Genomic DNA, 21699 nt, shown 5'->3' on the forward strand with positions numbered 1-21699 from the left:
TCCGGATTTGGGGAAGATGATTCTGGTGCACTTGAATCTCTGAATAACAAACGAGCGGGACAGATGAAGGTCTTGCGCATTTATTACTTGGAGTAGTTTAACAGAGTTCGCCAAAGACAGTTGAATAGAAATACTACTGTAGGTTAGCGGGTGGCTGAGGATACCGGAACCATGACCCAGTACTTTAAAGGAGGAATTCAGAAGGCTGGTTACTGCAGCCTCCTGAACAGGTAGCTGGGTAGGACACGGGAACAGAGTCGGCAGTCTGCTTAAGGCTATATCAGGAGGCTTGGGTAATTTGCTGTAACAAGAACCTGACACTGGAGACGCTGCAGGAGCACAGAGAACTAGCTTCACAGATACTGTGAAAGACGTTGCACTGACAATTTCCCTCCTCCAGGTCTTCCTGTCTTATAACAGCTGCTCAGAGCTAATTGGTCACAGGAAAGTGATAAATTGGTGAAGTGTGGGCAAGACAGGCTTTTTGCCCACATCCAAGATGGCCACTGGGAACACAGCCCAGCCTGTTCACAGAAGCCCTGGCTCCACAGCAGCACTGCTAACCCCTGCCGGAGGAACATGCTGCCAGTCTGCTGAGCTGCCAAACAGTGCCCCTGCCTGTCCTCCCAGCACACCCTGTCCGGCGCCAGCAGCCCGCACCTCCGCCAGCGGGACCTCTCCAAAGAGACCGGACAGGTAAGAGCCGGCACCCCTGCACAGTCTCCCGCCGGACCGTGACACATGTTCTATGATCTGGAAACATAGATCCTGTAATGAATGTTTTAGCTCGGCATAATGTCTAGCCACAGGTTGATCTGACGTTTTGTTTGAAAAAGCCTCTTTGATAGCGGATCTATGCATGGTGATTCTCTCTCTCGCTGTCCATACCGTTTTTCCAACATATTGTAATTGGCATGGACAGGTGATTAGGTATAAAATATGGGTTGTTGTGCATGTAACCACATGCCTTATATCATAGGTTTTACCGGTGGATGACGCTGTAAACGTAGATCCAATTTGCATACCACTACATGTCTTACAACCCAGGCATCTATAGCAACCCTTTGCCTTGGATAAAAAAGGACTTGTGCTTGCTGTGTCAAATCTTGTTATATATTATAATATATACATATTATATAAAAGGAATGTACAAAAAATATTCAAACATTTTTATGTTTGTCGTTGATATTAATCATGTCCTTTATCTATTTACTATTTTATAATTTATTTTAATTTGATTTTCTGTTTTATATTTACTTATTGTTTTTTAATTTTAGATATTTTTTCATTTTTATTTGTATGTATATTGTTTTTTTCTACTGTTTACTATGTTCTATGTTATCACCTTCACACAAATTAGAAACTGCCAAAGGTATGAATGAAACTACATATAAGGCATGTATTTCTACACCATTCATATTTTGTATTTTTTATTTTTATTATTATTATTATTATTATTATTATTATTATTATTATTTTTAAGCCTATTTATGAATTTCTCAAACTTTCTTGTTCTTCGTATTGTTAGTGAGTGTTGAGGTGGACACTCAAGAGTGAAATTGCATTGGCACAACAAACTTTTATTCAGTCTCTACATCCCTGATTACCATTTATTAATCAGCAACAATTGCCATAACAGTAAGTAACTAAGAAAAATATTTTATTGATGTAACTTTTTTTGTGGTCCATCATACATTAACATAATATTAAAGCTATTAAATCATAAAACAAAGCCTAATAAATGGATTTATTTTAGTACATTTCATTTCTGTTCTCTATCGTGACAACCACTGCTGGCAGACATAATTATTTTCCTTTCACAACATTTCACTTTTCCATAAACGCATTGTCAATCTGGTGGCTGGAGTCTCCAAAAGAATCCATGAAGTCAAAGAAACAGAGCATCTGCTTTGAATACTTTTACTGTTTGTTGTACACCAATGAATAATGAAGCCATTAACTCTTCTAAAGTCTGATAAAATGATGAACACCATTTCTAATTATTTTCTGTGACCGCCATCATAATACTGACAGCAAACTTTCATTTACAATACAACACAGGTTCTCAAACTCGGTCCTCAGGACCCCACACAGTGCATGTTTTGCAGGTCTTTGCAAGTGAAATAATTAGCTCCACCTGTGGACCTTTTAAAATGTGTCAGTGAGTAATTAATACACCTGTGCACTTGCTGGGTTACCTGCAAAAGACGCACTGTGTGGGGTCCTGAGGACCGAGTTTGAGAACCACTGCAATACAACATTGGCAAATGTATCATATTAAAATACTGTTTCATTTTCTTCTGTACATTACTATTCACCATTTTGGAAAGCATTGCATTCTGTGGCTTTCTGGTGTAATTAATGTTTGCCACAGATGAATTAATCAAAACCAACTTCTTTAATTTATAGCAATGTAAATTAACCAGGTTGTTTATTTGAAGGAGACTAATTGCCTTAATTGCTTATTGTATACAAGATGGTGCCAGTGTTTGTGTATCGGTGTTGTTTACAGAATGGCAACATTTCACTGTATATTATTATGCACCATATGTTCTCCTTCTGCTTTTTGTTTTGTTTCTAAAAATTGTACAATATCTCCATGTTTCTATTTATACTTGTACTTGTTCCATTTATTTATCAGTGAATTTCTCATTAAAAAAATAATCTTGGCAACAGTTTCAGATCTTTAGGCTTCCTGCCAATAAGCGAAAACAAAATCTTTTCCCAATGATCCACATTCTCTTTCAGACTTGAAAGGCCTCCCATAGGTAGAGCTCTCATTTCTCAGCCAACATAACTATAGTTCTGGTGGACAAGTTTCAACTTTCCATAGAAACAGCTCATTGTCATAATAGTGATTAATAAAGCCCACAATGAATAAACGACTACCTGCATTAGTTTCCTCATCGTTTTAAACTAAACATAAAAATTTGATATCTCATAATAGGGAAATAATTGCACTGTTATGATATAATAATTACACTATGTTGCTTTCACTGCCAAAACAACCCATTTACTATATACTTTACTACCATCAGAGATAAAAGTAGGATATCACAGGTGGAAACAAAACAGTAGAGCTATATAATACTTATAATACATGTGTGTTTCTGCACTGAAAACAGTTTTATTACATACAAAATTGGTAGAATTTAGATAATACCCAACTAAAGTACTCCAATCGCTGGTATTGTGCGCAATAACTCATTGGCAGTGCACCAAGGGTACAGTAGCACACTAATGATAAGTCAATTGACACAGAAAAAGAAAGACCTTTAGTTGGTACACTCGTTAATGAAAAGTCTAAAGTAGTATTACTGTATAAATATTATACAGCAATATTACTTTAGACTTTTCTTTAACGAGTGCACCAACTAAGGGTCTTTCTTTTTCTGTGTCAATTGAGCTATATAATACAAAAGGATTAATCACTGGGGCAAATACAGGATTTTCAAGGGTTCTACTCCAACCTTTGTTAAATGCCGCTTCCCATTTACTAATAACCACACTGGAATGGCATCTGAGTGAACACTCAGCAATAATGTAAAGTGCTAGGAGTTCTATCAGGAGAATGGCAATAATCTAAAAACTGAAGCAACCTTAGGAAGCCAACTCAGACATTGTGGGAACATACAAACTCTTTTGTTATCAGACCCAAGATCCCAGCACTGTTAGACAGCAATGCTAATCACTGTGCCACCATACTGTATGTGAAAAGCATAAGTAAATATAACAATCCACACACATTTTGAATAGGAAAATTAATATAAAATATGCTGAGGTGTAATATGCACAAACATCACCCTGAGACACCCAACCAGTACAGGACTGAAGCTGCCATTAGCACCATGTGGGTGCCTAGAATGCCAATTAAATCAAACACATAAAGTCATACCGCCGTGTCTGTGCCGGTGTTAGCTGCATCAGTCCTGGTGGTGGTTTTCTCCTTTAAGATACTAAGGGGTATCAACTTTGGAGAAAGATAAAGTAAAGAAGTTGCCCAAATGAATCACTGACAGTGAAAAAGTGATTGGTTGCTTTGGACAACTACGCCACTTTTTCTCTCTCAAAGACTTGATACATCACCCTTTGAGTGTCTACTTCTTTTGGCTGGCTCAGTGTTATGCTTTGGTGTCCGATACTAAAGGAAGACTGGAAGATGGAGGAGTTGGTGCATTAGGGATCTTGTCTGGACTCAGGTCCCACCAAGCAGACTCCCATCTGATCTCAGAAAGTCCCGTAACACAACAGTCTTGTACCGATGCCCTACATCATGGCTCCTATCTGTCCAGAAAATGCTATCTGCAAGTTCTCGCATAATGGCAACAAATAACTGCAAGCAAATAACTTTGTGGTCTGCGGTTAACTGCAAGGTTAATTGGGGTCACTCAATTAACTTTGCGGTTAACCGCAGACCACAAAGTTCCCATCATAGGCCAGAATGGAGCTGCTCTAAGCTCCATTCTAGCCACTGTGCTCCGCCTGATTGACAGGACAGGAGCACACACCCAATCAGTAGAGCGCTATGATGTGGCGCTCCCTGATTGGCTGGCGGGATCCCCAGGGACAGCAGTCACGGGGGGTCCCAGCATTCGGGAAAAGGGGTTTCATGTGTAAACATGGAACCCCTTTAGTGCGTTGGACCAGGGTTTTTTTTCGGTTTGTTTTTTTAACCCTGTGAATTCTACATGGAATGAAGAGGACTGATCATCACTGGAAAATAGGTGAGTATTTTGGGCTTTTTTTTCCAGGTTTCTAATTGTTTGTACAGTCAAATTTTGCTGTGGTGCGCTCCCTGGGTTACTAGGGCAATATTCGATCTTCAGAAGGATAGTGTTAGGCTCTGATGAGGATATTCTTTGTTCGGCAAAGGTTCCCCACTCAAATTCACATGGTTTTACCCAAAAGATGAGAGAGAGAGCAATATAGTGAAGTATAGTCAGTGATTGCGGATAAGAGAAGGGAGACTCAGCAACTCCTAAAGCCACATACTACAGCTGCAGTACGTGGCTTTAGGAGTTGCTGAATCTCCCTTCTCTTATCCACAATCACTGACCCGCAGTAAGTAGCGCCGTACGTGATAAGGATCACACCTGAGCAGGACATAACTCAAAATGGAGTGGTGAATTGGTGAAGAATCTCGGAGGAGATCTACTAGAAAGCAGTGGTAGCAATACTACAGGCGTATTTGGGTGGGCACAACTGACACCCCACAAAATCTGGTACGTGGGTCCGCCAATTCAGTGGGATTCCATTTGTTTGAATAATCTAATTAATGTGAGCAGAATTGAGTCTGACTATACTTCACTATATTGCTCTCTCTCTCATCTTTTGGGTAAAACCATGTGAATTGGAGTGGGGAACCTTTGCCGAACAAAGAATATCCTCATCAGAGCCTAACACTTTCCTTCTGAAGATCGAATATTGCCCTAGTAACCCAGGGAGCGCACCACAGCAAAATTTGACTGTACAAACTGTGACTTTTTTGGGATTTAGTTGACCATTCTGGCTGGTGGACTGCAGCACCTTTGAACTAAAGCGCCATCTTTACATTCTTTTGTTTTAGGTTTCTAATTGTATTCTAATTGACAAGGGGATCGAGGGGCTCCGTGGGACACTAGGTAAGTATGTGTGAGTGTGTAAGTGTGCATGTAAGTTATACTGTCACGGTGTGCATGTATTGTTTTTATTTGGGTATTTCTTTTGTTGTAGAACTACAGGTACCAGTGGGCCCGTTATTTCCCCGCATGCTGGTACTTGTGGTTCTCCAAGTACCAGCAAGCAGGGGAGGCTTGCTGGGACTTGTAGTTGTACAACAAAAGACAATATTCTTTTTTTACACGAACAAAGGCTATCAGCCCTCCAACCACCGCCCAGGGATGGGGGGGCATACTCGGCTTCACCCCTGGTCCTTGGGTGCCTGGAGGGGGAGACCCCTTGATTTAAGGGGTCCCCTCTCCTCCACCCAGGAACCCTGGCCAGGGGTGACTAGTTGGGGGGGTAATGCCACAGCCGCAGGGACCTATATTAAAGTGTCCCCCGGCTGTGGCATTATCTTCTCGGCTAGTGGAGCCCGGTGCTGGTTTTAAAAATTTGGGGGGCCCCTACGTCTTTTGTCCCCCATATTTTTGTAACCAGAGCCGGCCCAAGACCCTGGTGCTGGTTGTCTAAATACGGGGAACCCCCTGTCATTTTCCCCCGTGTATTTTTACAACCAGGACCGGCTCAAAGAGCCCGAGGCTGGTTATGCTTAGGAGGGGGGACCCCATGCAATTTATTTTTTCTTTTAAACTCTTTCAGACCCCTTGCCACAGATAAGCATGCACGGACCTCACTGATCCGTGCATGACTATCTGAACACGCCACCAAAAAGCAGGTCTATTTCAAAACAGCTTTTTTTTTACAAATTCTATGCTTTCCCGGCAGTGATTGTGGATACGAATTCTTAGTAAATTACCAAGTTGTATCAAATAACAGGTGTGTTTGACCAATGGTCTATTCATTCGTATTTGTGAAAAAAAATACAAATAGCCCCAACACTGCCGATATTTGTGTTTAGTAAATTCCCAAGATGACACTTAGAAAGAAAAAAAAACTCGGACAAAATCGGGACCTTAGTAAATATACCCCCCTGTGTGGAGTGGATAGTTTAGCTGTGCATTGAGTTGAACACCACATAGTAAAAAATCAGGCTGATCCGCCAAAATCAATGTGCAATTTGATACTTACCTAGTACATTCTAAGTTCTAACCAAGTAAATCATTATAGAACGAATGCCTATGATGTCTACCTGTAAATGTGCTTAAAAAACTAACTGCGGTGGAATGTATAGAAAAAGAACAATTAGGATAAACATGATCCCTAAACTTAGAATAGAATTACAGTAAAACCAGTGATACAGTAGTTTTCTAATCCATGGACATTTGTGCCTGTATCACAATAAACAGTATTAGATAAGTCAGATAATGGGCCATCAATCGTATTATAAAATATAAGTTATGGTAAGAACTTACCGTTGATAACGGTATTTCTACTAAGTCCACAGGATCCACAGGATAACAATGGGATATGATGAAGCGACAGTGGATTTGCACCAATCGGTCAAAGCTTTTCCGGCCTCCCAGCATGCAACGGGTCCGTCCATATATCACCGCCTCCTTACTCAGGCAAATCAGTTGTATTCCAAAGCTCAAGGCAGGAGCATCATAGATAGCCCTAATCAGGCGATAAGAACACACATGCACACCCTTCCGTACAAGAAAGAAGAGGTTAGTGAGTAAAAGGATCCTCAAATCAGGTGCATCAGGGTGGGATCCCTGTGGATCCTGTGGACTTAGGAGAAATACCATTATCAACGGTAAGTTCTTACCATAACGTATATTTCTCCGGCAGGGTCCACAGGTTATCCACAGGATAACAATGGGATTTCCCAAAGCAATTTAGTGGTGGGGACACTCCTGATTGGACAGGATAATCCTTTGCCTTAATTCAGCATCTTGAGAGGCAAAGGTATCCAAGGCATAATGTCTAATGAATGTGTTAATGGAAGACCATGTGGCTGCCTCACATATCTGTTCTGCTGAAGCACCATGTTGTGCTGCCCAGGATGGACTTATCTTACGAGTAGAGTGAGCAGAGACATTAACAGGGAGATCAGCCTGAGAATATGATTCTGAAATCGTCATCCGAAGCCATCTTGCCAGTGTCTGCTTATCAGCAGGCCATCCTCTCTTGTGAAATCCGTAGAGAATGAAGAGAGAATCTGTCTTTCTGATGGCACTGGTACGATCCACGTAGATCCTTAATGCACGGACCACATCCAGCAATGCATCTGCCGCAGAAAGGCTCGGTACCTGGAAAGCCGGGACTACAATTTCTTCATTAAGGTGGAATTTAGACACCACCTTCGGAAGATACCCAGATCTAGTTCTGAGAACTGCTTTATCTGGATAAAAAAAATCAGAAATGGGGAACGACATGATAATGCCCATAAATCTGATACTCTTCTAGCTGACATCATAGCCAGTAGAAAAAGAACATTAGCTGTCAACTATTTAAGATCCACTTTATTAAGTGGTTCAAAAGGAGCAAATTGAAGGGCTTTCAGGACTAGACTTAAGTCCCAAGGCACTGTAGGAAAAACACAGTCAATGTCGCCACTTACCCTCTCAAGGAAGCCACCTTCAAACCTTTATGCATTCCTGCCTGAAGGAATGCTAAGACCCTGGAAACTCTGAAAGCCTTAGGGTCCATTTTCTGTTCACTGCACCAATGAATATAGGGGATCATTCTGACCCGTTCACTTGCTGCTTTTTGTCGCAGCCGAGCGAATGGGTCCCTACTGCGCATGCGCCAGCGCCGTAGTGCACCGGCGCATGCCAGACGGCCGAAGGCCATAGCAGGGCTGCGATCGCCTCTGCCTGATTGACAGGCAGAGGCGATCGCTGGGCGGGAGGGGGCTGAACAAAGGCGTTTGGCCGCTGTTTCGTGGCAGCGGTCCGGACAATGCAGGTGTGGCCGGATTGAATGGGGAGTGGGTCGCAGCGGCTGCGTGATGTCACACGCATCCGCTGCGGGCCGGGGAGCAATGAGAAGCTCCCGGCCAGCACGCTAAAGCTGCGCTGGCCGGGAGCTACTCTTGAAGTGCAAAGGCATCACCGCTGTGCAATGCCTTTGCACTTCTGCAGGGGGGGGGCACTGACATGCGGGGCGGACTAGCCCTGTGCTGGACGTCCTCCCTGCATGTCAGTGTGAATGATCATAGCTGTGCTAAATTTAGCACAGCTACAATCAACTCAGAATGACCCCCTAGAGGTTTGCCATATTCACTGATAAATGCGAGCTGAGGAAGGTTTCCTTGCTCTGATCATAGTTTGAATTACCTGTTGTGAGAATCCTCTTGACTTCAGGATAGAGGTTTCAAGAGCCACGCCGTCAAAGACATTCTATCCAGATGTCTGTGATAACAAGGACCCTGCATCAGTAGATCTGGACGTTGAAGGAGCAGAAGGGAACATCCATCGACATCCTCATTGGTACACAGATCTGCATCTGTGTACCAATGTCTTCTGGGCCAAGCCAGAGCTATTAGTATCACGGCACCTTTCCCTTGCTTTATCTTTCTCACTACCCTGGGTAATAGGGTGATTGGAGGAAACACATAAGCCAGATGAAAGTCCCATCTCACCGACAGGGCATCCACAAAGATCGCTCTGGGATCCTTTGTTCTTGACCCGCATGCGAGAACTTTGTTGTTCAGATGGGACGCCATGAGATCTATCCCTGGCAATCCCCACTTGTTTACTAGAGTCTGGTGTAGAGACCATTCGCTTGCCTGAATGGCGTTTTGACTGAGAAAGTCCGCTTCCCAGTTTAGGACTCCCGGAATGAACACTGCGGACAAGGGTGGATGGTGAAGTTCTGCCCACTTTAGTATGTGACTTACCTACTTCATCGCTGCGAGTTCCTCCCTGATGGTTGAGGTACGCTACTGCCGTCGCATTGTCCGAGCAGATCTGGACTGTTTTCCCCGAAGAATGTCCTTTGCCTGAATCAGTGCCATGTATATGGCCCGAAGTTCCAATATGTTTATTGGCAGGCAACTTTCTTCCCAGGTCCATTGCCACTGAAAACACAACCTTCCTGACACTGCTCCACAGCCCTGGAGACTGGCGTCTGTTGTCAGAATTTCACAATCTGATATCCAAAAGGGTCTCCCCTTGTCCAGATGGGATGTCTGTAGCCACCAGGCTAATGACCTTCTTACTTCTATCGTAAGAGACATGGTCTGTGTTTTTATCGTCTGATGCAACCCATTCCATTTGGCAAGAATCAGATGCTGCAGTGGCCTCGAGTGGAATTGTGCATACTCCACCATGTCGAATGTTGACACCATCAAACCCATCACCAAACGGCACACTGAATGTATAATATTGATTAATAGCAGTGCTGACGAGCCGCTGTCACACACACTGTCCGTGCCACAGAGCTCTTCCCCTATATGCACACAGACCACTGACCTGTTTGGAGCGTAGCAGAGCACATTGAGGCAAACGAGAAACTGGCCCACTGATTTTATATATAAATATATATATATATATATACTGCTCAAAAAAATAAAGGGAACACTTAAACAACACAATGTAACGCCAAGTCAATCACACTTCTGTGAAATCAAACTGTCCACTTAGGAAGCAACACTGATTGACAATCAATTTCACATGCTGTTGTGCAAATGGAATAGACAACAGGTGGAAATTATAGGCAATTAGCAAGACGCCCCCAATAAAGGAGTTGTTCTGCAGGTGGTGACCACAGACCACTTCTCAGCTCCTATGCTTTCTGGCTGATGTTTTGGTCACTTTTGAAAGCTGGCGGTGCTTTCACTCTAGTGGTAGCATGAGACGGAGTCTACAACCCACACAAGTGGCTCAGGTAGTGCAGCTCATCCAGGATGGCACATCAATGCGAACTGTGGCAAGAAGGTTTGCTGTGTCTGTCAGCGTAGTGTCCAGAGCATGGAAGCGCTACCAGGAGACAGGCCAGTACATCAGGAGACGTGGAGGAGGCCGTAGGAGGGCAACAACTCAGCAGCAGGACCGCTACCTCCGCCTTTGTGCAAGGAGGAGCACTGCCGGAGCCCTGCAAAATGACCTCCAGCAAGCCACAAATGTGCATGTGTCTACTCAACGATCAGAAACAGACTCCATGAGGGTGGTATGAGGGCCCGACGTCCACAGGTGGGGGTTGTGCTTACAGCCCAACACCGTGCAGGACGTTTGGCATTTGCCAGAGAACACCAAGATTGCCAAATTCGCCACTGGCACCCTGTGCTCTTCACATATGAAAGCAGGTTCTCACTGAGCACATGTGACAGACGTGACAGAGTCTGGAGACGCCAAGGAGAACGTTCTGCTGCCTGCAACATCCTCCAGCATGACCAGTTTGGCAGTGGGTCAGTAATGGTGTGGGGTGGCATTTCTTTGGGGGGCTGCAAAGCCCTCCATGTGCTCGCCAGAGGTAGCCTGACTGCCATTAGGTACCAAGATGAGATCCTCAGGCCCCTTGTGAGACCATATGCTGGTGCAGTTGGCCCTGGGTTCCTCGTAATGCAAGACAATGCTAGACCTCATGTGGCTGGAGTGTGTCAGCAGTTCCTGCAAGACGAAGGCATTGATGCCATGGACTGGCCCGCCCGTTCCCCAGACCTGAATCCAATTGAGCACATCTGGGACATCATGTCTCGCTCCATCCACCAACGCCACGTTGCACCACAGACTGTCCAGGAGTTGGCGGATGCTTTAGTCCAGGTCTGGGAGGAGATCCCTCAGGAGACCATCCGCCACCTCACCAGGAGCATGCCCAGGCATTGTAGGGAGGTCATACAGGCACGTGGAGGCCACACACACACTACTGAGCCTCATTTTGACTTGTTTTAAGGACATTACATCAAAGTTGGATCAGCCTGTAGTGTGTTTTTCCACTTTAATTTTGAGTGTGACTCCAAATCCAGACCTCCATGGGTTAATAAATTTGATTTCCATTGATCATTTTTGTGTGATTTTGTTGTCAGCACATTCAACTATGTAAAGAACAAAGTATTTAATAAGAATATTTCATTTATACAGATCTAGGATGTGTTGTTTAAGTGTTCCCTTCATTTTTTTGAGCAGTGTATATTAAGGTTCCCATAACATATTATTCCGTTTTATATATATATAATAAGAATTTACTTACCGATAATTCTATTTCTCATAGTCCGTAGTGGATGCTGGGGACTCCGAAAGGACCATGGGGAATAGCGGCTCCGCAGGAGACTGGGCACAAAGTAAAAGCTTTAGGACTAGCTGGTGTGCACTGGCTCCTCCCCCTATGACCCTCCTCCAAGCCTCAGTTAGGATACTGTGCCCGGACGAGCGTACACAATAAGGAAGGATTTTGAATCCCGGGTAAGACTCATACCAGCCACACCAATCACACCGTACAACTTGTGATCTGAACCCAGTTAACAGCATGATAACAGAAGGAGCCTCTGAAAAGATGGCTCACAACAACAATAACCCGATTTTTGTAACAATAACTATGTACAAGTAATGCAGACAATCCGCACTTGGGATGGGCGCCCAGCATCCACTACGGACTATGAGAAATAGAATTATCGGTAAGTAAATTCTTATTTTCTCTAACGTCCTAGTGGATGCTGGGGACTCCGAAAGGACCATGGGGATTATACCAAAGCTCCCAAACGGGCGGGAGAGTGCGGATGACTCTGCAGTACCGAATGAGAGAACTCCAAGTCCTCCTCAGCCAGGGTATCAAATTTGTAGAATTTAGCAAACGTGTTTGCCCCTGACCAAGTAGCTGCTCGGCAAAGTTGTAAAGCCGAGACACCTCGGGCAGCCGCCCAAGATGAGCCCACTTTCCGTGTGGAATGGGCTTTTACAGATTTTGGCTGTGGCAGGCCTGCCACAGAATGTGCAAGCTGAATTGTACTACAAATCCAACGAGCAATCGTCTGCTTAGATGCAGGAGCACCCAGCTTGTTGGGTGCATACAGGATAAACAGCGAATCAGATTTCCTGACTCCAGCCGTCCTGGAAACATATATTTTCAGGGCCCTGACTACGTCCAGCTACTTGGAATCCTCCAAGTCCCTAGTAGCCGCAGGCACCACAATAGGCTGGTTTAAGTGAAATGCTGAAACCACCTTAGGTAGAAATTGAGGACTCAATTCTGCCCTGTCCGTATGAAAAATTAGGTAAGGGCTTTTATAGGATAAAGCCGCCAATTCTGAGACACGCCTGGCTGAAGCCAGGGCTAACAGCATTACCACTTTCCATGTGAGATATTTTAAGTCCACAGTGGTGAGTGGTTCAAACCAATGTGATTTTAGGAATCCCAAAACTACATTGAGATCCCAAGGTGCCACTGGAGGCACAAAAGGAGGCTGTATATGCAGTACTCCCTTGATAAACGTCTGAACTTCAGGAACAGAAGCCAGTTCTTTTTGGAAGAATATTGACAGGGCCGAAATTTGAACCTTAATGGACCCTAATTTGAGGCCCATAGACAGTCCTGTTTGCAGGAAATGCAGGAAACGACCCAGTTGAAATTCCTCTATAGGGGCCTTCCTGGCCTCGCACCACGCAACATATTTACGCCAAATACGGTGATAATGTTGTATGGTTACATCCTTCCTGGCTTTGATCAGGGTAGGGATGACTTCATCCGGAATGCCTTTTTCCTTCAGGATCCGGCGTTCAACCGCCATGCCGTCAAACGCAGCCGCGGTAAGTCTTGGAACAGACATGGTCCCTGCTGGAGCAGGTCCTTTCTTAGAGGTAGAGGCCACGGGTCTTCCGTGAGCATCTCTTGAATTTACGGGTACCAAGTCCTTCTTGGCCAATCCGGAGCCACGAGTATAGTCTTTACTCCTCTCCTTCTTATGATTCTCAGTACTTTTGGTATGAGAGGAAGAGGAGGGAACACATACACTGACTGGTACACCCACGGTGTTACCAGAGCGTCCACAGCTATTGCCTGAGGGTCCCTTGACCTGGCGCAATATCTGTCCAGTTTTTTGTTGAGGCGGGACGCCATCATGTCCACCTTTGGTTTTTCCCAACGGTTCACAATCATGTGGAAGACTTCTGGGTGAAGTCCCCACTCCCCCGGGTGAAGATCGTGTCTGCTGAGGAAGTCTGCTTCCCAGTTGTCCACTCCCGGAATGAACACTGCTGACAGTGCTATCACATGATTCTCCGCCCAGCGAAGAATCCTTGTCACTTCCATCATTGCCCTCCTGCTTCTTGTGCCGCCCTGTCTGTTTACGTGGGCGACTGCCGTGATGTTGTCCGACTGGATCAACACCGGCTGACCCTGAAGCAGAGGTCTTGCCTGACTTAGGGCATTGTAAATTGCCCTTAGTTCCAGGATATTTATGTGAAGTGACGTTTCCATGCTTGACCACAAGCCCTGGAAATTTTTTCCCTGTGTGACTGCTCCCCAGCCTCTCAGGCTGGCATCCGTGGTCACCAGGACCCAATCCTGAATGCCGAATCTGCGGCCCTCTAGGAGATGAGCACTCTGTAACCACCACAGGAGAGACACCATTGTCCTTGGAGACAGGGTTATCCGCTGATGCATTTGAAGATGCGATCCGGACCATTTGTCCAGCAGATCCCACTGAAAAGTTCTTGCGTGGAATCTGCCGAATGGAATCGCTTCGTAAGAAGCCACCATCTTTCCCAGGACCCTTGTGCATTGATGTACTGACACTTGGCCTGGTCTTAGGAGGTTCCTGACTAGGTCGGATAACTCCTTGGCTTTCTCCTCCGGGAGAAACACCTTTTTCTGTACTGTGTCCAGAATCATCCCTAGGAACAGCAGACGTGTCGTCGGAATCAGCTGCGATTTTGGAATATTTAGAATCCATCCGTGCTGTCGTAGTACTACTTGAGATAGTGCTACTCCGACCTCTAACTGTTCTCTGGACCTTGCCCTTATCAGGAGATCGTCCAAGTAAGGGATAATTAAGACGCCTTTTCTTCGAAGAAGAATCATCATTTCGGCCATTACCTTGGTAAAGACCCGGGGTGCCGTGGACAATCCAAACGGCAGCGTCTGAAACTGATAGTGACAGTTCTGTACCACAAACCTGAGGTACCCTTGGTGAGAAGGGCAAATTGGGACATGGAGGTAAGCATCCTTGATGTCCAGAGACACCATAAAGTCCCCTTCTTCCAGGTTCGCTATCACTGCTCTGAGTGACTCCATCTTGAACTTGAACCTTTTTATGTAAGTGTTCAAGGATTTCAGATTTAAAATGGGTCTCACCGAGCCGTCCGGCTTCGGTACCACAAACAGCGTGGAATAATACCCCTTTCCCTGTTGTAGGAGGGGTACCATGATTATCACCTGCTGGGAATACAGCTTGTGAATGGCTTCCAATACCGCCTCCCTGTCGGGGGGAGACGTTGGTAAAGCAGACTTCAGGAACCGGCGAGGGGGAGATGTCTCGAATTCCAATTTGTACCCCTGAGATACTACCTGCAGGATCCAGGGGTCCACTTGCGAGTGAGCCCACTGCGCGCTGAAATTCTTGAGACGGGCCCCCACCGTGCCTGAGTCCGCTTGTAAGGCCCCAGCGTCATGCTGAGGACTTGGCAGAAGCGGGGGAGGGCTTCTGTTCGTGGGAAGAGGCTGTTTGCTGCAGTCTTTTTCCCCTTCCTCTGCCCCGGGGCAGATATGAGTGGCCTTTTGCCCGCTTGCCCTTATGGGGACGAAAGGACTGAGCCTGAAAAGACGGTATCTTTTTCTGCTGCGAGGTGACTTGGGGTAAAAAGGTGGATTTTCCAGCCGTTGCCGTGGCCACCAGGTCCGATAGACCGACCCCAAATAACTCCTCCCCTTTATACGGCAATACTTCCATATGCCGTTTGGAATCCGCATCCCCTGACCACTGTCGCGTCCATAATCCTCTTCTGGCAGAAATGGACATCGCACTTACTCTTGATGCCAGAGTGCAAATATCCCTCTGTGCATCTCGCATATATAGAAATGCATCCTTTAAATGCTCTATAGTCAATAATATATTGTCCCTGTCCAGGGTATCAATATTTTCAGTCAGGGAATCCGACCAAGCCACCCCAGCACTGCACATCCAGGTTGAGGCGATTGCTGGTCGCAGTATAATACCAGTATGTGTGTATATACTTTTAAGGATATTTTCCAGCTTCCTATCAGCTGGTTCCTTGAGGGCGGCCATATCAGGAGACGGTAACGCCACTTGTTTTGATAAGCGTGTGAGCGCCTTATCTACGCTAGGAGGTGTTTCCCAACGCGCCCTAACCTCTGGCGGGAAAGGGTATAATGCCAATAATTTTTTAGAAATTAGCAGTTTTTTATCGGGGGAAACCCACGCTTCATCACACACCTCATTTAATTCATCTGATTCAGGAAAAACTACGGGTAGTTTTTTTCACACCCCACATAATACCCTTTTTTGTGGTACTTGTAGTATCAGAAATGTTCAAAACCTCCTTCATTGCCGTGATCATGTAACATGTGGCCCTACTGGAAAATACGTTTGTTTCCTCACCGTCGACACTGGAGTCAGTGTCCGTGTCAGTGTCTGTATCGACCTGAGGTAACGGGCGTTTTATAGCTCCTGACGGTGTTTGAGACGCCTGTACAGGTATTAACTGAATTGCCAGCTGTCTCATGTCGTCAACAGTCTTTTGTAAAGTGCCGACACTATCACGTAATTCTTTCCATAAGACCATCCAGTCAGGTGTCGACTCCCTAGGGGGTGACATCACTAACACAGGCAATTGCTCCGCCTCCACACCATTTTCCTCCTCATACATGTCGACACAGCGTACCGACACACAGCACACACACAGGGAATGCTCTGACAGAGGACAGGACCCCAACTAGCCCTTTGGGGAGACAGAGGGAGAGTTTGCCAGCACACACCAGAGCGCTATATATATACAGGGATAACCTTATATAAGTGTTTTTCCCTAATATAGCTGCTGTATATATTAATATGCCAATTTAGTGCCCCCCCTCTCTTGTTTTACCCTGTTTCTGTAGTGCAGGACTGCAGGGGAGAGTCAGGGAGCCTTCCTCCAACGGAGCTGTGAGGAAAAAATGGCGCTTGTGTGCTGAGGAGATAGGCTCCGCCCCTTTTTCGGCTGCCTTTCTCCCGCTTTTTTGTGGAAAACTGGCAGGGGTTAAATACATCCATATAGCCCAGGAGCTATATGTGATGTATTTTTAGCCATTTAAGGTATTTTCATTGCGTCCCAGGGCGCCCCCCCCCCCCCAAGCGCCCTGCACCCTCAGTGACCGGAGTGTGAAGTGTGCTGAGAGCAATGGCGCACAGCTGCGGTGCTGTGCGCTACCTTATTGAAGACAGGACGTCTTCTGCCGCCGATTTTCCGGACCTCTTCACTCTTCTGGCTCTGTAAGGGGGCCGGCGGCGCGGCTCCGGGACCCATCCATGGCTGGGCCTGTGATCGTCCCTCTGGAGCTAATGTCCAGTAGCCTAAGAAGCCCAATCCACTCTGCACGCAGGTGAGTTTGCTTCTTCTCCCCTTAGTCCCTCGATGCAGTGAGCCTGTTGCCAGCAGGTCTCACTGAAAATAAAAAAACCTATTTAAACTTTTACTCTAAGCAGCTCAGGAGAGCCACCTAGATTGCACCCTTCTCGTTCGGGCACAAAATCTTAACTGAGGCTTGGAGGAGGGTCATAGGGGGAGGAGCCAGTGCACACCAGCTAGTCCTAAAGCTTTTACTTTGTGCCCAGTCTCCTGCGGAGCCGCTATTCCCCATGGTCCTTTCTGAGTCTCCAGCATCCACTAGGACGTTAGAGAAATATATATATATATATATATATATATATTTATTTATTAAGGTTCCCATAACCATCTATGCTCACCCTGAATGAGACAGACAGGACACTGACTGTACATTACTGATCTAGAGCAGTGCTGACGAGCCGCGGTCACACACACTGTCCGTGCTACGGAGTTCGTCTCCTATATGCACACAGATCGCTGACCCGTTTGAGGTGTAGTAGACTATATCGAGGCAAACGAGACACTGGCCCACTGATTACATATATCTATATTACTATGTATGTGGTGGAATGAAAGTTTGTAGTGTCGTAATATATAGTTCACCTACAGTCCTCAATTTATGCTAATGCAGTCAATATAATTCCTGTGTATTGCATTGTAAATTACAGGGATAAGGATTATTTTTATCCTTTTTATATATGTGAAGAATTCAGGATTATACGTCTTTTAGTACCTATGATATCAAAACACACAGCTATAATATAAGAAGCAGTCCATGGATAGATGTGGCATATGTTAAGATCAATTATGGTCCATGGTCTACAAACATCAGTGATGATGTAATTAATGGGGACTGTAATATCAATCACAACAACACAAATCCCACATATTTGTCTACAATATTGTAGAGCACCTCTATATATAGAGTAAAATTAGTTGAATATATTCCCCACCAAATGAGGAACTGACTAATAGCCTACAATATAGAAAATATAGTTATTTTTCTGGGCAATGTGCCAGAATTTCTGGATAAGCTGAAAGAGTAACATTTGTATTAAACAGTATTTGGAACAGAATTGCAACACTACCAAGAACGTGATATTGTTTATTAGTGAACTACATGAATATGCTGTTGCAGACAAAATAGACACAATAAAAGATGCCCAACTGTTTTTTAATAAATATGTTATAATACTTACTCTTTTTCTTTACTATTTTAGTGTTGTCAATTCTTGCACCATTTTGCTATATGTGTTTTTTTTTCAAGATATTTTGCATACAATTAATCTGCAAGATGTCAGATGAAATAATAAATATTATTTATCTTAATAATTGATTAAAAGTTATGTTTTAAATACACAGTGCACCGGAAACAGGTCGCTTCTCCTTCTTTGTGTTTTCTGTTGCAGATGACATAAGAGCAAATCCTGCATCTGTGCCAGGATTAAAAGATCGCTGAGGTATGGAAAAATTCTTATCCCCTGCTGGCGGAGATAAGTTGCCATGCCATTATCACCATAATACCATGGTAAATACTCTGGGAGCTGTGGCTAACCCAAAAAGTAGGGCCTGGAACTGAAAATGCTGTTGGAGGATAGTGAACCTGAGATAGCACTGATGGGACAGTGCTATAGGAACATGTAGGTAAGCATCCTGTATATCCAGGGATACCATATAATCCCCTGGTTCCATGGCCAAAATCAGGGCCGGTGCTAGGGTGTCCGGCGCCCTCATGCAAACAATAAATTTGCGCCCTCCCTCCCATATGGAATAAAGGGACAGTGCTCGCAAAAGGGGTGTGGTCTCACATGGAAGGGGCGTGGCCACATAATAGTATCCCCAATTCAAATTACGCCACACAGTATCACAATCGTATTCACATTATACCACACGTAGTGCCTGATTCATATTGCACCCGATAGTTGCGTACCCAATTCACATTACGATACACAGTAGTGCTCCTTATACACAATACCCACAGTAGTGTCCCTTATACAAATAACACCCGCAGTAGTAGTGTCACACAAAATGCCCACAGCAGTAGTGCCACACAGAACGCCCACAGTAGTCGTGCCACACACAGCGTCCACAGTAGTCGTGCCACACAGAGCGCCCACAGTAGTCGTGCCACATAGAGCGCCCACAGTAGTCGTGCCACACAGAGCGCCCACAGTAGTCGTGCAGCACTGAGCGCCCACAGTAGTCGTGCCACATAGAGCGCCCACAGTAGTCGTGCCACACAGAGCGCCCACAGTAGTCGTGCAGCACTGAGCGCCCACAGTAGTCGTGCCACACTGAGCGCCCACGACTATGAGCGCCCACAGTAGTCGTGCCACACAGAGCGGCCAAAGCAGTAGTGCCCCACAGAGCACCCACAGTAGACGTGCCACACATAATGCCCACAGCAGTAGTGATCCACAGAACGCCCACAGTACTAGTGCCACACAACGTCCACAGTAGTCATGCCACACATAATGTCCACAGTACTAGTGCCACACAGAATGCTCACAGAAGTAGTGCAACTATTAATGAACCTTACACTTAAGTAAACCAGAGGGGAGATAGAGGTGGTGAGTGGTACATACCGCACACAGATCCGTGGAGAGTGCTGCCGGCGCCACTGCCTAAAGTGCAGCGGGAAGGAGGGAGGGAGCCGGAGGGACCAAGCCGGAGCCGCGCTTCACGCTGCTGAGCTGGAGAGCACCACCTCTGTGCGGGAGAGTGCTGCCGGCGCCGCTGCCTAAAGTGCAGTGGGGAGGTGGGCAGGGCCGAAACCAGGAGTATTGTCACCTGGGGTAAGCCATTAACTTGTTGCCCCCCCCCCATTTAAGTGTGTGTGTGTGTGTGTGTGTGTGTGTGTGTGTGTGTGTGTGTGTGTGTGTGTGTGTGTGTGTGTATGTGTGTATAAAATCCACGAGTTCAAATGGGTAGCTAGGCATTTTCACTCTTTTTACTTGTATTTTTTATTTATTTGGGCTACGGATAAAGATAAAAAAAAACCTCTGTTATATCATCTGAGGTGGATTGTACCTGGGAGCCTGACACGGATGCTTCCCGGGTGCGACCCGCCTCAGGCCCTTTTCCCACCGCAGATTCCAACTTGGCATACTGCCGGGTTGGTGACATTGCCTGTGACGCAGCGGGGGCGGCACTTGGAGATCACATGATCTCCAAGCGCTGCCTGTACATACACTGTGAACAGGAACCGGGTTGCATCGACCCGGCTCCCGTTTGCACAGCACAGTGTGCCGTGTTCAACCCTGCAAGCTACCTGGAGTTGGAATACCAGGTCAATCGACCCGGATTATTCCAACTGGGCCCTTTTACATCAACCAGCAACATGGGTTATGCACGCTCATGTCCAATAACCCGTGTTCCTAGCTGGCGGTGTAAAAGGGGTATACAATAATAACCCATACATTGATACATACATGAAATCACACACCTATACAAATACATGCTGTCACACACCTAAAAACATACACGCACACATACATATAATCACACACCTGTATACAGTAAGTACATATATAGTGACACATATACATACAGTGACATACCAGCACACATACAGCTATGTAGTCACACACCTATTCACATACAGTCACACACAAGCAAACATTTGTACAAACATATAGCAGTCACACACACACAGTGCCCTTCCCTGAGTCATACTCACTGTTTTGGCCATGCTGCTGATCACATTCCCTCCATTCTCACATGCTGCTGGCAACATGGCACTGTGTAGTACAGTGCCGTCTAGCCCCGCCCCCTTTTCGGACCTTAAGTGTCTTCTTAGTTTAGTGTGCACTGGCATGATTAATGGCAGTGGGGGGAAGAGGGGGGTGGGGAAAGGCTGGGGTAACTTGTTGTCCCCTACCTCTGCCCCCTCAAACCTGTTCAGCTGATCACTGCAAAGATGAAACTGAAAGTAAACTACAGCTCCCCACAGCAAGGGCTGCTGGGAGATGTAGTTTATGTTCAGTTTCATCTCGACGGCTGCTGCATAGGGAAAGGACCCCTCTCCTATCAGGCGCCCAGGTGACGTGCCCCCTAGCCACGGCCATGAGGAGGTGGTGGAAGCTGGAGGGTGGGAGCCGGAGCCGCACTTCACGTTGCCTGCGTCTGTCATACAGTGTGACAGACGCAGCAGCAACTAGGAGCCAGCAGCAACAGCAGAGCAGGGAGAGCGCCTCTTCCGACCAGCGCCTCCCTGCTTTGCAGGAGCTGCTGAGCGGTTAGCGCCGGCTCTGGCCAAAATGATGGAACATAACGTCTCCATGTGAAACCGAGGTACCCAAATGTAGTTGTTCAGTACTTTGAGATTGAGAATGGGCCGAAAAGACCCATTTGGCTTCTGAACTAAAAACAGGTTGGAGTAAAAACACTGTTCCCGTTGTGCAGGAGGAACTGGAATGACTACTCCTGAGTGAAGCAATTTCTGAACTGCCTCTAACAAAGCCCTGGCCTTCATCTCTACCCGAGATGGGCTGGCACAAAAAAAACCTTCGAGGGGGGTGCTTCTTGAAGGCAAAAGCATAACCTAGAGATACCGCTTACTGCACCCAGGCATCTGTTGTAGACTGCTGCCAGATCTGTGCAAACTGAAGAAGCC

At 45.9% G+C, this 21699-nt stretch overlaps 1 long non-coding RNA gene across 1 annotated transcript in view; it reads right to left on the reverse strand.

Moving 5' to 3' along the window:
- Positions 1–20985, reverse strand: part of LOC134935386 (uncharacterized) — a 45626-nt gene extending 24641 nt beyond the window's left edge. The window contains exon 1 of the long non-coding RNA XR_010180103.1: positions 20764–20985. This is a non-coding gene — a long non-coding RNA (uncharacterized LOC134935386). The remainder of the gene's footprint in view (positions 1–20763) is intronic.
- Between the last annotated feature and the right edge of the window lie 714 nt (positions 20986–21699).

Source organism: Pseudophryne corroboree, chromosome 6 (genome assembly GCF_028390025.1).
Source record: "Pseudophryne corroboree isolate aPseCor3 chromosome 6, aPseCor3.hap2, whole genome shotgun sequence".
In the NCBI taxonomy this organism is placed as follows: domain Eukaryota; kingdom Metazoa; phylum Chordata; class Amphibia; order Anura; family Myobatrachidae; genus Pseudophryne; species Pseudophryne corroboree.